The 14,652-nt window shown below is 44.1% G+C and overlaps 1 pseudogene across 1 annotated transcript; it reads left to right on the top strand.

Annotated features, from left to right (window-relative positions):
- The first annotated feature begins 2,653 nt into the window (after nt 1–2,653).
- Nucleotides 2,654–3,498, top strand: LOC144232463 (immunoglobulin kappa variable 2-30 pseudogene; annotated as a pseudogene). The gene is made up of 2 exons (XR_013335398.1): nt 2,654–2,751; nt 3,167–3,498. The product of XR_013335398.1 is annotated as an immunoglobulin kappa variable 2-30 pseudogene (transcript).
- The last annotated feature ends 11,154 nt before the right edge of the window (nt 3,499–14,652 follow it).

Raw genomic sequence — 14,652 nt, forward strand, 5'->3', positions numbered from 1 at the left:
TATATATATATATATATATACACACACATATATATAGTATATATATGTATATGTATGTATAGTATACATATATATGTATATATATGTATATATATATATATATAATGATACTGGGAAAACAGGACAACTACATGCAAAACAATGAACCTGGATCACTTTCTTGTACCACCCTCAGAAATAAAGTCAAGATGGATTAGAGCCCTAAATGTCAAACTCAAAACCATAAACGTCTTAAAAGAAAACATAGGTACTAATCTCTTGGACATTGGACATATTTATCAATATGTCTCCTCAGGCATGGGGAAAAGGAACAAAATAAACTATTGAATCCACTCCAGCTCAAAAAGCACAGAAAGCCATCAACAAAACAAAAAAGCAACCCAATGAATGGAAAAAGATATATGGAAATGACCTATCCAACAAGGGGGTAATGTCCAAAATATACAAAGACCTCACATCAAAACTAAAAGAACAAACAATCCAACCAACTCTGGATTTTTAAGTATGCAAACCTTAGGAAGGTTTTCATAAAATTGGAAAAAATATGGCCAATATCTTTAAAAATAATGTTGTACTCCCCTCTACACATTTTCTTCTCATAACTCCAAGTATACACCACAGACTGCTTGAAGCTGTCACAAAAGCCCATGATGCTCTGTTCATTTTATTTTTCCCAAGTTCAGATGGTGAAAAATGTACAAACCCAGTAGATACTTCACACACATATATCGGTCAGTACATGGTCAAATATCAAGGAGAAACTCTGTAGATACCCTGGGTTCTGTCTTTGTGCTGTCAACATACCATACCAAGGGAATCTGAAAAGCAGATCAAAGACAAAGCTGTCTGGCCTCAGTAATATCCCAGGGGACCAGATGCAGAGAGCTATCTTCTTGAACTGTGCCCTTCTCCATAGAACCTACGTTAGATGGAGAGACAGCAAGGAAAGCATGTTACAAGCATGGAAGAGAACACAAGACACATTACTCAAAGGACAGTAGAGTAATTCTGGCCCATGCCCCCTGCAATGGAAACACATGTCCTGTGCAGGTCCATCTGGGCTACTCTGGTCAGGCATGGGCACCTGGCAGACAAGCACCTCGTTTGTGCTATTGAGATTACATAGCCCCACAGCTGTGCCCAGCCTGTGCAACCAAGATTTGAACACTTAACAGACTGAAGCACACAGGTGCTCCTGATACATCATTTCTTCATTTCAGAACTCTTTTTCCATATTTAATTTTCCATGGTATGTTTCTTTCTTTTTCCAGGCTCCCATGGGCATCTGTGCTGAATCAGGCTCCATCTCTCCTGTCTCTGGCCCTGGGAGGAACTGTCTCCATCTCCTACATGGCCAGTCTTAGTCCCAACCATGGCACTAGACATACTTTCCTTCCCGGTTTCCAGCAGAAGCCACACCCATCTCTGTAACCGCTGACATGTATGGTGTCCACAGGGTTCCAGGGGCATAGTCCAGGCCAGCGGCAGTGGGTCAGGGACAGTAGTCACATGCACAATCAAGAACATGGGGCGTGGAGACATCATGCCCACATCTGGGCACAGAACGCACACTGGGACCCTGCGCAGAGTGACTGCCCTAAATACGACCCTCCCGAGTGGGGTTGGCTGTTCTGCTCCACTGAACAGCTGTCTCCTCCAAGGCTCAGTCATCAGCTGCTTCTCTCAGAGAAGAACCGAGCTGGGGGAGATGCAAGCAGTGGTGAGTCCTTGGAGGAGGTCAGGTAGGTCCTCGGAGTGGGGTCTCAAGCCCCGGAGTCTCTTTCATCAGAGGGTCCATGTCCGGGACAGCGTGACTGAAGCGTCTCACACATGGCTCCCCAGGGCTCTTCTCCTTGACTCTCAGCAGTATGGACTCTAAAGGTAGGGGCCACTGTTCTCCACGGCACCAAGGCTGCAAACCCCCCTCCAGCAGGGAAAGTCGTTGAGGTCCCCACATGGCTTTGGCATTAGTTCTCAGCACAGTGTTAGTGTTCATGTTCAGTTCTGCTAGGTAGGCAATGGTTATGTGAGATGATAAGTTCAGGGGAAGCCATGCAAGAGTCAATAGGAACTTGCTGTCGTTTGTGAAATTTTAGGTGAGTCTAAATTAGTTCCAAGCACATTATGGCATTGCAATGAAAAAAACTCAAAGTCAGAAAAAAATATAAGTGCTTATGGAAGAGTTCCACATGTCCCCTTCGATTTTTCCTTCATCATCGGATTGTAATTCCAATGCCTGCTGGTGACCACACCAGCTCAATTATCTACAGTATATTTCATTATTTGCTCAATCCTGAAGTACATAGAAGGTGATCAAATACTGCCAGTGACTACGTGGAGAATGAGAACTCCAAGTGACAGAGTTCAATGTTTGCTTAGAATTCCACTCCTCTTTGTGGCACCTGGGTGCCCCAGTCGTTTAAGCTGCCAGGTACCTCAATGTGCGCCTTTACTCTTTAGGCTGCAGGGACTTTATGTCTTAGTTTCCCTTCAAACAAAGCCACGTTATATTACTTTGCCTATGTGGGAGCCCCCCTTCCTCCTCCTCCTCCCAGGCTGCTGTGCCCTCAAGGAGATTTGCATATTGTTCCCTAAGGGAGGACAAAGGCACAGGGTCTCAGATAAAACCTTCCCACCTGACATAAAAGATCAGCTCATATCCTGAAGTGAGGGACCAGGACTCATCACATAAACTCCTCACAATGAGGTTCCCTGCTCAGCTGCTGGGGCTGCTGGTGCTCTGGATCCCAGGTGAGGGTGAAGGGTGGAGGGGTGAGAGAGGAACACAGTGTGGGGAGGGAGAGCTCTGGAGACACCACTGCACTCCATGCCTATTTTGACCAAGTGTTGCAAGACCTCTGTCCTGCAGTCTGGGAAGGGGAATGTGTTGTGTAGGTCTATGACAGTCAGGAACATTCCAGAAGGAACAAAGATCTATCTATGTTCTAGGAAAGACAATGACATAGAGAAAATGAGATGTTGTAGATGAGAGTAGAAACCCCTCTGCGTGTTACAAATTTTAGCATCTCTTTTGGAATTGGATACTTGGGGATATTAATAAAAATCATGAAAAAATGATTTATCCTGAAATAATTACTAATGTAAAATTTTTTCAAAATGACTTATCATGTTTGCATGTAATCTTGCATTTCTCTCCTTCCTTCAGGATCCAGTGGGGATGTCGTGCTGACCCAGACTCCACTTTCTCTGCCTGTCACCCTTGGACAGCCGGCCTCCATCTCCTGCAGGGCCAGTCAGAGCCTCGTGCACAGTGATGGATACTCCTATTTAAGTTGGTACCAGCAGAAGCCAGGCCAGTCTCCACGGCCACTCATCTATGCGGCTTCCTACCGGTACTCTGGGGTCCCAGACAGGTTCAGTGGTAGCGGGTCAGGGACAGATTTCACCCTGAGAATCAGCAGGGTGGAGGCTGAGGACATTGGAGTCTATTACTGCCAGCAAGTTACACATGCTCCTCGCACAGTGGTTCAGCCCTGAACACAAACCTCTCTCCTCTCACGGCCCCACTGCCCACATGTGCTGTTGGTCTGGGGAGCAGCCACTGCACATTCTGAGTCTGAGGAAGAAGACACTAGAGAACCCAGGGGACTAGGTGGCAGCTGCTGACTCTGGGTCACCGGGGTCTCGGCTGTAGCTCAGGCACCACACAGCGAGGACCTAGAAATGGCATGTCCTTGTTGGCAGAAGCAGCAGAGCCTGAAGGGGCCTGAGGGCCCTGGGATCAGGTGGTCATGAGAAAAAGCACAGGTGACTGAAAATCCTTCCTAGGTCTCCCTGCTTGGACTCCTGTCATCAATTCAGTCAGTGTGACAGACAGACACCTGGGGCAGAATGTGGGAAAAAGCTTCCGGACTCTCGCCAGGATGCTAAATGGATCAGGACCTTAGGACACTGTCTTGATTTCTGTTCATACCAGGTAATATATTGGCAATGACCCACATATCACTCACTTTCTGACGGTCCCTGCAAGAGGTGGTGGCCCTCTGTCCTGGAGACACAAAGAGACTGGAGACTGAGTCAGCACATTGTCCCCAGTGGAGTCTGGAAGGATAAACACAACAAACTGAACTGATGCACTGAGATCTTCGCAGCATAGACGAATCAACTTGTGGTACTTGTCCCGAAGAGAAGTCCGTGGCCTTGAGTACATGGCCTTGAATCCAGTCTGAAATGTCATCAGGAACAGGAAGAGGTAACAAGGGTGAGATCGGAAGCCTGGTGAAGGCGGGAGTACTACAGTCATCGGTGACCTTGTCTCCCTGCAAATGAGACAGGGATTCTCCTTGTGCTCAGTCCTGAAAACCAATGTCATGTCCCCTTCAAGCCCTCCCAGGCAAACGGGTCACTCCCCTGGCTGCCATTCGTGGGGAAAACCAGGATCTAACTTCCTATTGTTACAACATGGTCACTGATAGCTTGAACCAACATAACTCCTGTTCTCCTACAGCAAGTGACCGTGTCTCAAAGACATTGGGGATAGTGACAGAATTGGTATTAGAAGTATTCTATGAAGGGTAAAAATGATTTATAACTGGATTTATGTCTTAAAGGTTAAAAGGGTACAAGAAATCAACTGAGAATCACTGGAGAGGTATTCTATTCCACACAGTCTTGGTCAAATACTTCCATTAGTCTTTTCAGAATGCTGAAGTTTTGTAGGCCAGGAGAATTCCCATTTCCGGTAGATTGAAAAGACCTAATGAAAGGGTGATTGTCATATGCTCTTATTTTATATTTTTTTCTTCATTCCACATGATATTTTCTTACCTGAGAAAACAAAATTTTGGCCATCGCTCTATGGAGAATACTATTAAAACTCTCACCAAAACTACAGAGCAACTGAGGACCTAATTTTGTAGCCAACTTTCACCTGGACTGGATACAGGACACCAGTCAACCAGATCCCAACACCGGGTCCTAACCCTTGTGGAGGCAGAGAATTGGAGATTCTTACACTGTTTACACTCTAAGCATCAACAATGGACATACTAGCGCTGTTATTCTTACTGCTCCCTATAATGTCATGTCCAACTCCCCACATATTCCCAGCCCTGAACACAATCCCCAGTCCCAAGGTGCAGGGAGGCTCTTTTGTGATGCTGGCTCCACTTTCCCATTGCATCTGCACCGAAGGGGGCACCACTGCTTCCTTTGGTGAAAAGTGTGCACTATGTAAAGAAAGGTTGCACATCTCAGCTCGCAGCTGTTTGCCTGGAGAGGTTGTTGCCCTGGGTCTTCCACTCAGCGTTAGTTACAAGGTGAACGGGTGAGCAGGGCCTGTGTGGTTCTGCACTAGAGCACTGGGTGTGCCCCTTTCACTCCAACTCAAGGAAAGAGCTGCTCTGGTGTTTGGAAGATTTGATGATGCATGTTTCCACACACTTCAGTTAGTGCTTGTGACATAATGGACAAGCATCTCACACACACACACACACACACACACACACACACACACACACAAAGGAACAAGGAGACCTGTGTATCTAGAATACTTCATAATGGAGAACCAAATTTTCGTTATCATGTAGTATGCTGTCCGAACAGGGTGTTACAAAAAGTGTTGCTTCCAGAGTTGACTAATAAATGACTTAAAGACCAAACAGTTCCCCATCATTTCTCTTCTGTCCTAAATCTATCAATAACAGGTACCTCGTGATGGGGAAGTGGCTGACATACCACTTTCTGTCAAACCACAGGAAAGAAACCCTATCTGTTTACTGAACATCAAATACAATTTTTGAATCTTCATTTGAGTCCTCCGGAGCAACCCAGAACCACAGCAATAACTGCATACACTTCTGGTCTGTAGTCAGTACAGATTGGGGTGATGTCAGCCTGCCAGGAGCCCAGAGAAGAGGTAGAAGCCAAAAGCCTAAGCTACTGAGNTAAGGAATAAGCATCAAAAAAAAAAAAAAAAAAAGAACAAGGAGACCTATGTATCTAGATCAACTGTGGAATACTTCATAATGGAGAACAAAATTTTCATTATCACATAGAATGCTGTCAGAACAAGTAACAGGGGATTACAGAAATTGTAGGTTCCAAGGTGACTAATAAATGACTCAAAGACCAAAAAGTTTCCCCATCATTGCTCTCCGGTCCTAAGTCTATCAATAACAGGCACCTCATGATGGGGAAGTGGCTTACATACCACTTTTGTCCAAACCACAGGAAAGAAACCCTATCTGTTCACTGAACATCAAATACAATTTTGAGTCTTCATTTAAGTCCTCCCGAGCAACCCAGAACCACAGCAGCAACTGCATACACTTCTGGTCTGTAGTCAGTACAGATTGGGGTGATGCCAGCCTTCCACGAACCCAGAGAAGAGGTAGAAGCTGAAAGCCTAAGCTACTGAGATGGTCAAGAATGAAGCCCGTCTATATGCTCAGTAAGCATCCAATATCCCTCCCACACTCATGTATGTTCGACATCAGTGTACTGAGAGTGGATAAGTCTTCGTAGCAGAGCCCAAGTGGCAGATGGGAGATACATTGCAAAGAGTCCAGAAGAATATGCAAGTATTTTGCACTGCGCTCACAGGAAATGCAGACACGTCCTAGAGATCCTGGGCCTAAATCCAGACTCCTCATCTCAGATAGAACTATGAAGTCACCTCCAGCCCCACCTATGTGGTGTCTGCAGCCTCTCTAAACCCCACATAATCCCATCCCTTCTCTCTGTGACCTTAATTGCTTTTTCAAGTCTTCTGCTGAGACCCAGTGAGATACTATTTTTCCATTCCCATTCTCCCATCTTCTAATAGCCTCTGGCCAGGAGACAGAAGAGAGCTGAGTGAAGGGCAGTCTTCTGAACATACCGAGTAATGGTGTCTTGAGGTGGGCAGTGAGGCAGATGCTGGGTTGGTCACAGGGAGCGCTGCCGTGCCACATCCCAGGGGAGCATCCTACTGCGGGTGCACCCTGCTCCCTTCTCCATGAGATGCAGCTGAGGCCGTGAAATGGTCAATGATATAAATCGAAGGGTGAACAACTCAGATTCAGATGATACCAAAAAATCTGTAAAAAGTAGTCAACCATCCATGGGAAGTCATTACGGTCTTCAGACTTCCTTGCCCAAGAGACATACAAAACGTGACTGTCCTCAACCTCCTCTTGAGGTTTACACATCCTTCCACGTTTCAGCCAGAAGACCAGCAACTCATACAGCTTAGAGAGAAACAGGGCCGAGCTGGGAGGCAGCAGCAGGTGCAGCAAAGCCTCTCTGACCCAGGGCCCTGGGGACGAGGTTTGTGTGCGAGGCTGAAGCACTGTGGGAGGAGAGCTATAATACTGCTGACAGTAATAAGTCGCCACATCTTCAGCCTGGATGTTGTTGATGGTGAGGGTGAAATCTGTCTGAGACCTACTGCCGCTGAACCGGTCGGGGACTCCAGGTGCCCGTGTGAATGCCCAGGAAATGAGCAATCAAGGAGCCTGTCCTGGTTTCTGCTGATACCAGGCTAAGTAGGTCTTCTGGTTGTCGCTGTAGAGAAGATTCTGGCTGGACTTGCAGTTGATGGTGACGCTTTCTCCCGTAGACCTACTCACGGAGCTTGGAGACTGGGTCATTTTGATGTCCCCAGAGACACCTGCAATCACAAATGGACAGTGGCCATAAACAGCATCACTGACATAGGAAAATATGTATTCAAAAATGAATGTTTTCTTATTTTTGTAGGAAATCAGATTGTTTTACTGAAATGTTTTATCCATACCACATGGTAGAGTCATTGGCCAATTTTATGAAGATCTTTCTCCTTGGAGCCTCTCACCTGAGATGCAGAGCACCAGGAAGAGGAACTATTGGGGCTGTGGCATCATCTTGCAGCTGGTCACCCGTCCGATGCACCCAGGCCCCGTCCCCAGGAACCCTATTAATAGGGCTCTGAGCAGTCAGCCTAAGGCCCCAGGAGCCTATGCAAAGCATCAAAGAGTATGAAAGTGTCTGGTCGCTGCCTTGTGAAGCAGAGAATGGAAAGAAAGAGACAAAATATCACGACCCCAGGGAATGGGATTTGTATGCCCAAGAGACCCAGAAGTCACCTCAAACTATGATTTGCATTATTATCCAGCAAAATCCCCAAATGTAAATTCTTGTTAGTACCAAGTGTTCTATTTCAAATCAGCTGAAGTCGACTTTAACACATACATCTCTTTTTGTAGTAAAATGTATGCTTATGAGCATATAAGTTCAGAACCTAACTAAAACAGTATAAATGTGATGTGAGCACATGGGTTCTACTCAAGTTGTTGGATAGAATGGAGACATAGTGCCCACATTTTTGTCCCTGGCTGTGGCTCTCTTCTGAATTTTAAATACGTATTTGAAGTTGCACTTGGACAACTGAGAGGAGCTTCCGTTTGACAAAAGCAGACCTCTGATAGTTCCCTCTGCACAAATACTGTCTCAGAAAATGTGTCACCATGTACTTATGAGTCACTCTTGTCACTGCTCCTTCGGTCAACCAGTGTGTGAAACATCTCAGATCCTCCCCAGCCCCCTCCACTAAGTGACCTATGGGGTCACCACTTCTCGGGAGAGGGGGTGGTAGGTGAAATAGTTTTAGCTCCCAGGTCTGCAAGGGAGTTCTTCATTTATTCAGACTCCAAATCAACAATACTTCCAGAATTACGCAAAGCAGCATCAGGAATTTGCCTGGGCATAGAGCATCGAAAACACATCAGACAGAACATCAGCCCTCCTAGTGCTCTCCTTTCGGTGGAAAGGATAGAGAGCAAAGAGACACATGCCCTCTCTGCTGCTGCCACTCCCAGCTTATGAGCCTCCTGTGTTGGAGCAGTGTCATCACTCAGGGAGAGTGGGGCAGTGGGTGTCCAAGCCCTGTCGTGTAACCTCATCTTTCAGCCTGCACAGAGTCAGAGGAAGAGAGAACAAGTCCATGCAGGATCACAGTTTTGTTTTGGAAAAATAAAGTCAACTGTACTCTCCTATATTGTCATGTATCCAAATCATCTCTTGATGATAGACAGTAGTCTTTCATTCATAATTTCTCTGCAGCCTGAAACTAACCAGGACACAGGTCAATGACAATAACTAACACTTGAACACTGTGTATAAAAATGAATAGGACCCAGTTCCATCACAGCAGTTTTCTATGGTTAATACTCATTTCTAGTGAAGGGAACCATCTTTCCTTTTTTCTTTTTCCCATATTTTCTTGAAAAATGAACTTTATCTGCATAGAAGAGGTAAGCATTGATTCTTCATTTGCCTCCGATTATAGTGACTTCTTTGAAGCAGTCACTGTTTCCTTCTATGATCCTTAACACAGAGCATGGGATACAGATGGAAGAGTGGACATTAGTATTCTTTCCTCCAAACTCAAGTTTCTTCAGTTACTCCACTCAAGGCTCTCTGTTCCTATTTGGTAGTCTTGGTTTGGATGATCCTGATTCCAACCTAATTCCAAGGATGAAATGCAGGACTGTAGATTCTCTGTTCAGCAAGTTCTCCTCCTTGCCTGCAATGGTCTGTAGAAATCTGTCAAGAATGGCCATCACTGAAGCTTGACCATCCGGAGAAATCTCAGAATTCCTGATAGAATGTGAGGAATGAATACTGTTTGTACAAGGAGCAGACAACACCAGAATCTTTTGGCATCCATGCCAAGCTTCCCTTCATATGGAACTAGTGCAATGGAAGTCAAAGTGGAATGGGAGGAAGAAACTGGATCTTAGTGACATAAATAAGTGGCAGGATCAAACCTAGCCTAAGCCTTTCACTCTGGACTTTTCATTACCATATGTACCCAGATTCCCTTTCCTATATAATATAGTGCAATTTGAGGCTTCTGGTAATTGCAACTGAAAATTTGCCAAAAGATGTTGTACTCTGAACCAACCCAATATGGTAATGAAATTGGAAATATCTCCATTTTATGTTTTGGCCTACAAAGTCTCACCACTGAAACTACAAAAGAAGCATTGTTTAAAATGGTCAGCTCCTAACCAGGAAAACCATAGAACATGCAAGCCAATATGGTGATATCAGCCTTTTCCAGGGAGAAGTTCACTATTTTCTTTAGACTGTCAAAACTGGTATTTCTTAAGTCATTAAACATCCTTTACTTAAAGCATAAATTCAATTATTTTGGGGGCCCCTGAGTGGTTCAGTCGGTTAATGGACAATTTCGGCTCATGTAATGTTCTCGTGGACGTGCGTTGGGGCCCTGCATCAGGCTCTGTGCTGACAGCTCAGAGCCTGGAGCCTGCTTCGTATTCTGTGTCTCCTTCTCTCTCTGCCCTTCCCCTGCTTACACACTGTCTCTCAAAAATAAATGTATCTTAAAAACTAAAATAAAATATATTATTTTTATCATAGTTACAATCCTGAAAGAGAACAGGATCTTCTTCAGGAATGAGCACAGCCAATGGGATGGATTGGAAGACGTATACACACATGCACCCTACGTGCATGCACACATATCTACACATTGTCATAAAAGAAATGTAGTCAACTTGATATCAGGTACAGCTGTCCTAGCTGTATACATTCACATGCATTCCATGAAGTGCTCCTCCTCATGAACTATACCATCTTTAAATCAGTAATCAAAAACCTCCAAATAAACAAAAGTACAGGACCAGACAGATTCAATGGTAACTTCTAACAAACATTCAAAGATTTAATATCTGTTCTTCTTGAGGTGCCTGGGTGGCTCGGTCAGGTAAACATCTGAATTTGGCTCAGGTCATGATCTTGTGGTTCGTGAGTTCAAGCCCCGGACCAGGTTCTGTACTGACAGCTCGAAGCCTGGAGCCTGCTTTAGATTATGTTTCTCCCACTCTCTGACCCTCCCCTGCTCATGCTCTGTCTCTGTGTTTTCTCAAAAATAAGTAAACATTTAACAAAATTTATCAATTCTCAAAATTCCAAAAAGTTGAAGAGGAAAAATGCTTCAAATTTGTTTTATGAAGCCAGTTTTAACCTGATACCAAATTCAGACAAGGATACCTCAAGAACAAAAATTACATGCCAATATCCTGGATGTATATAGATACAAAATAATAGCAAACCAAATTCAACAATGCATGAAAATGATCACACACCATGATCAGGTAAGACTCTTCCAGGGATGCAAGGATGGTCACCATCCACAGAACAAACAACATGTTCTATCATATTAACAAAATTAAAAGTAAAAACCAGAGAATTGTCTCAAGAGATGCAGAAATAGCATCTGATAAAATTCAGTACCCATTTATACGAAAGAGAAGAAATAACAAGTGTCAGAGAGGTTGTGGAGAAAGGAGAACCCCCAGGCACGATTGGTGGGAATGTAAACTGGTGCAGCCACTATGGAAAACAGTATGGAGTTTCCTCAAAACCTTAACAATGGAGGTACCATATGATCCAGCTATTCCACTTCTGGGTATTTATCTTAGGAAAAGAAAACAGTGAAAAGATATCTGTACCAGGGTGGCCATTGCTGCGTTGTTTAAAACAGCCATGATAGGAAACAACCTCAGTATCCATCGACGGATAAATGGATAAAGGAGATGTGATATATACATACACACACACAATGAAATACTCCTCAGCTGTGAAAGGGAAGGAAATCCTGCCATTTGCGACAACATGGGTGAAACTTCTCTCCCCACCTCCCCCAACCCCATCCACAGCTGGTGAGCAGCTGGAGTCCCTTCTTCACCCACAGGGAGACACTGACACTCCTGGTGGGCTAGTCCTTCTCCAGCTGGACCTCCAACCGCCTTGTAGAGCCACAGGCAGCTGCTGTAGAGAATGAAGTATGGACACAGAAGCCTCCTGAGAGCAGACTCAGACCCAGGAGGCTGTGCTCCTTGCGTGGCTTCATGGGGTGTGGACTTGATGTCGTTCACACAGCAGGCCAGGCACAGCCACCTGGCTTTTAGGGACTGGAGCTTCTCCACTACCAGGTGGCTATAGGTACCCTGTGTCTGTGAGAGCCGTGACACCTTCTCCACAATGTGCAGGGCGCACTCGGCCTCCCCCCTAAACATTTACATGGGATGGTGTGGTCCAAACTTCAGGTCATCCCTGAAACAAAGCTGAGAGTCACTTTTCACCCCAATAACAAAATTGAAACTTGCTCTAATATATAAAGAAAATCTTTGAGCGATAGCCAACAATTCACTTTGAATAAAAAACAAAACTAAAATGAAAGTGAAGATATTTGAGTAGAAATTAGGAACCAATATTAAACGGCCTGTTTCTCTGTAAAGTGGACCAAAGCGGTGGGAAAAGGTACAGGATGGAGAGGAAGAGGTGATATCACAGATGAGGGTCTGGCCCATGGGTCCCAATTTGGGTCAACTCTGGAGAGTGATCCCAGCTCTGCACCTCCCTATGGGAGTGGGTTAGGCTTTTGTCTGCCTGCATTACAACTCAACATCCTCCTCTGCTGAATCTGGCTTTCTCTCTTCAGAGATGTTCATCGTAAGAATATTCCCCCAGCAGGGGCTCCTGGGTGGCTCAGGAGGTTAAGCATTCGACTCCAGATTTCAAATCAGATCATGATCTCACCATTGCTGGGTTCGGGCCCCATCTCCAGCTCTTCGCTGACAATATGCAGCCTGCTTGGATTCATTCTATCTCCCTCTCCCTCTGACCCTCCACTGCAATCTCTCTCTCTCTCTCTCTTTCTCAAAGTAAATAAATAAATATCAAAATAATTTTAAAAAAGGAATATTCCCCAACCAGTGCTAAATTCGATGTGAGTCTGCTGTGCAGGGTGAATGATGATGTCTGTGGCACAGGCCAGATTGTCATAATGACCCTCAACGTAAGAGGTGTTCATTGTCTAAAATCAATAGGGATAGAATAATGGCAGAAATTGGGATCGGTGGCAATAGACCCTGATCACAATTTATTTGAATTAAATCAGTGCGCAGCCACTTAGAGAAGTCTGTCTTTCTTACTGGAAAACTCTAGGTCAGGTGAGCTGAAGCCTAAACTTACTGCTTCTGACTCAGTTCCTTGACCTCAGCCAGGTCAACATCTCAAAGCTCATGGACTGAGTGCAAGACCGGGTCTTGAAGGAAGGACCCTGAAGCTTTGCCAGAGATATATTGAGCACATCTTGCTTCCTCATTCTCCCTAAAGAACTCAGGGCTCAGCGTCTGAGCTCAGAATGTCCCTTCTCTGCCCTGATGAGGAAGCTCGCTGCTAGGAGGAGACAAGGGGAAGGCCATGCTCCAGTCGGTGGAGAAGGAAACTTTTCTCTGTGCTTAGTGTTTAGTGTTTGAGAAATTAGAAGGGATGAAACAGAGGGTTCATATGTAAATCTTCAGTTGGCTTGGATGGTGCCAGAATTTATTCTAGAGTCTTGGTGTTGACTGAATATGTTAATGCTTCATACCCTCTCTGTCTTTATCAGGATAAATAAATAAACTTATAAAAGTATAGATTTGAGACACCTAGCGTCCTGTTTCCCACCTGGACCTCATGGAAGTTCTGAAACACCCCTTACAAGTCTTATTAATTCCGGGTAATGACGGTGACCAGCTTGATGGGCTCAGGGTTATGTCCAGGGCACAATAGAGTTTGTAAACATGCAGGGGAAAAAAATACCTGTTTACAATGAGGAACCCTCTTCCTTTGGTCAACAGAGAGTATAGAAAATTTTCAAGCCTTTTCTAGATCCAGAAAGAATTTTTATAAGATTTTACATATTCTGGATATTTTCGGGCAAGAAATTACAAGACCAGGAACCAAACAGAAAAGGGGACTTTTAACTTTCCATGTTATGTTTCATAGGCAATAGCAATACTCTTTGAAATTCCAGCATTCTAAAGAAAACTGTCTAAAATTAATCTCTTTAAAATGGATATACAGTAAAAGAAACATGATAGATCACTATTTTCCATATATACTTCCAAACTTTTAGTTTTCACGTACGATCATGTGTGATATAATTCCTTTTTTTTAGTATAGATAACACACTGTTATATAATGTGATTCATGATCTGACATCTGGAATGAATAGTCCTCAAGCTCACTTTAAAATGCATAAGATTGGTTTATATTTTTCCTTTTGATTTTTTCCTTTGGTTTTTATTTTCAGTTACTTAACTCTCTGAATTCATTCATGAGAAGGATTCATTAAGAGGACTGCAATTTTCAAGGGCAACAAGACTGCATGGGCTACCCTTATAAGAGAGATCAATGAGGAAAACCACACAAAAAGGTAAATAAAATGACAACTAGTAACATATGGGACATGGGCTGTTATAAGCCTGATTCTATCACAATATTTCAATAGCAATCGAGTCCTTCCCCAGAGTTCAGGGTTTACTTTCAAAATTACTTTTATACAATATCTTTTCCCGCCCTGGTACAAAATCTTCCTGGAGGATTTCTAGAAGGTTTTCACACTGACCTTGTTTGTGTAATCATGCCTACCATTGTATGTTATCAGGGTTTTCTTGTTTTTTTATTTTTTGTTTTTCAGTTCTGTATGATTTGGGTTTAAATTCCCTGAGATCTAATAAAACCACAAATCCTCTCTCCGTTTCTCCAGGATTTTGTTTACAGGACTGTGACTCCCTTTGTGAGGCCACTTGAAGCAGACACTATTCTCATAAACGATTCCATATGGCATACGTCAGGCTGATGCAGGAAGGTTCA

The sequence above is a fragment of the Crocuta crocuta genome, unplaced genomic scaffold (assembly GCF_008692635.1).
Source record: "Crocuta crocuta isolate KB4526 unplaced genomic scaffold, BGI_CrCroc_1.0 scaffold1035, whole genome shotgun sequence".
Lineage (NCBI taxonomy): Eukaryota > Metazoa > Chordata > Mammalia > Carnivora > Hyaenidae > Crocuta > Crocuta crocuta.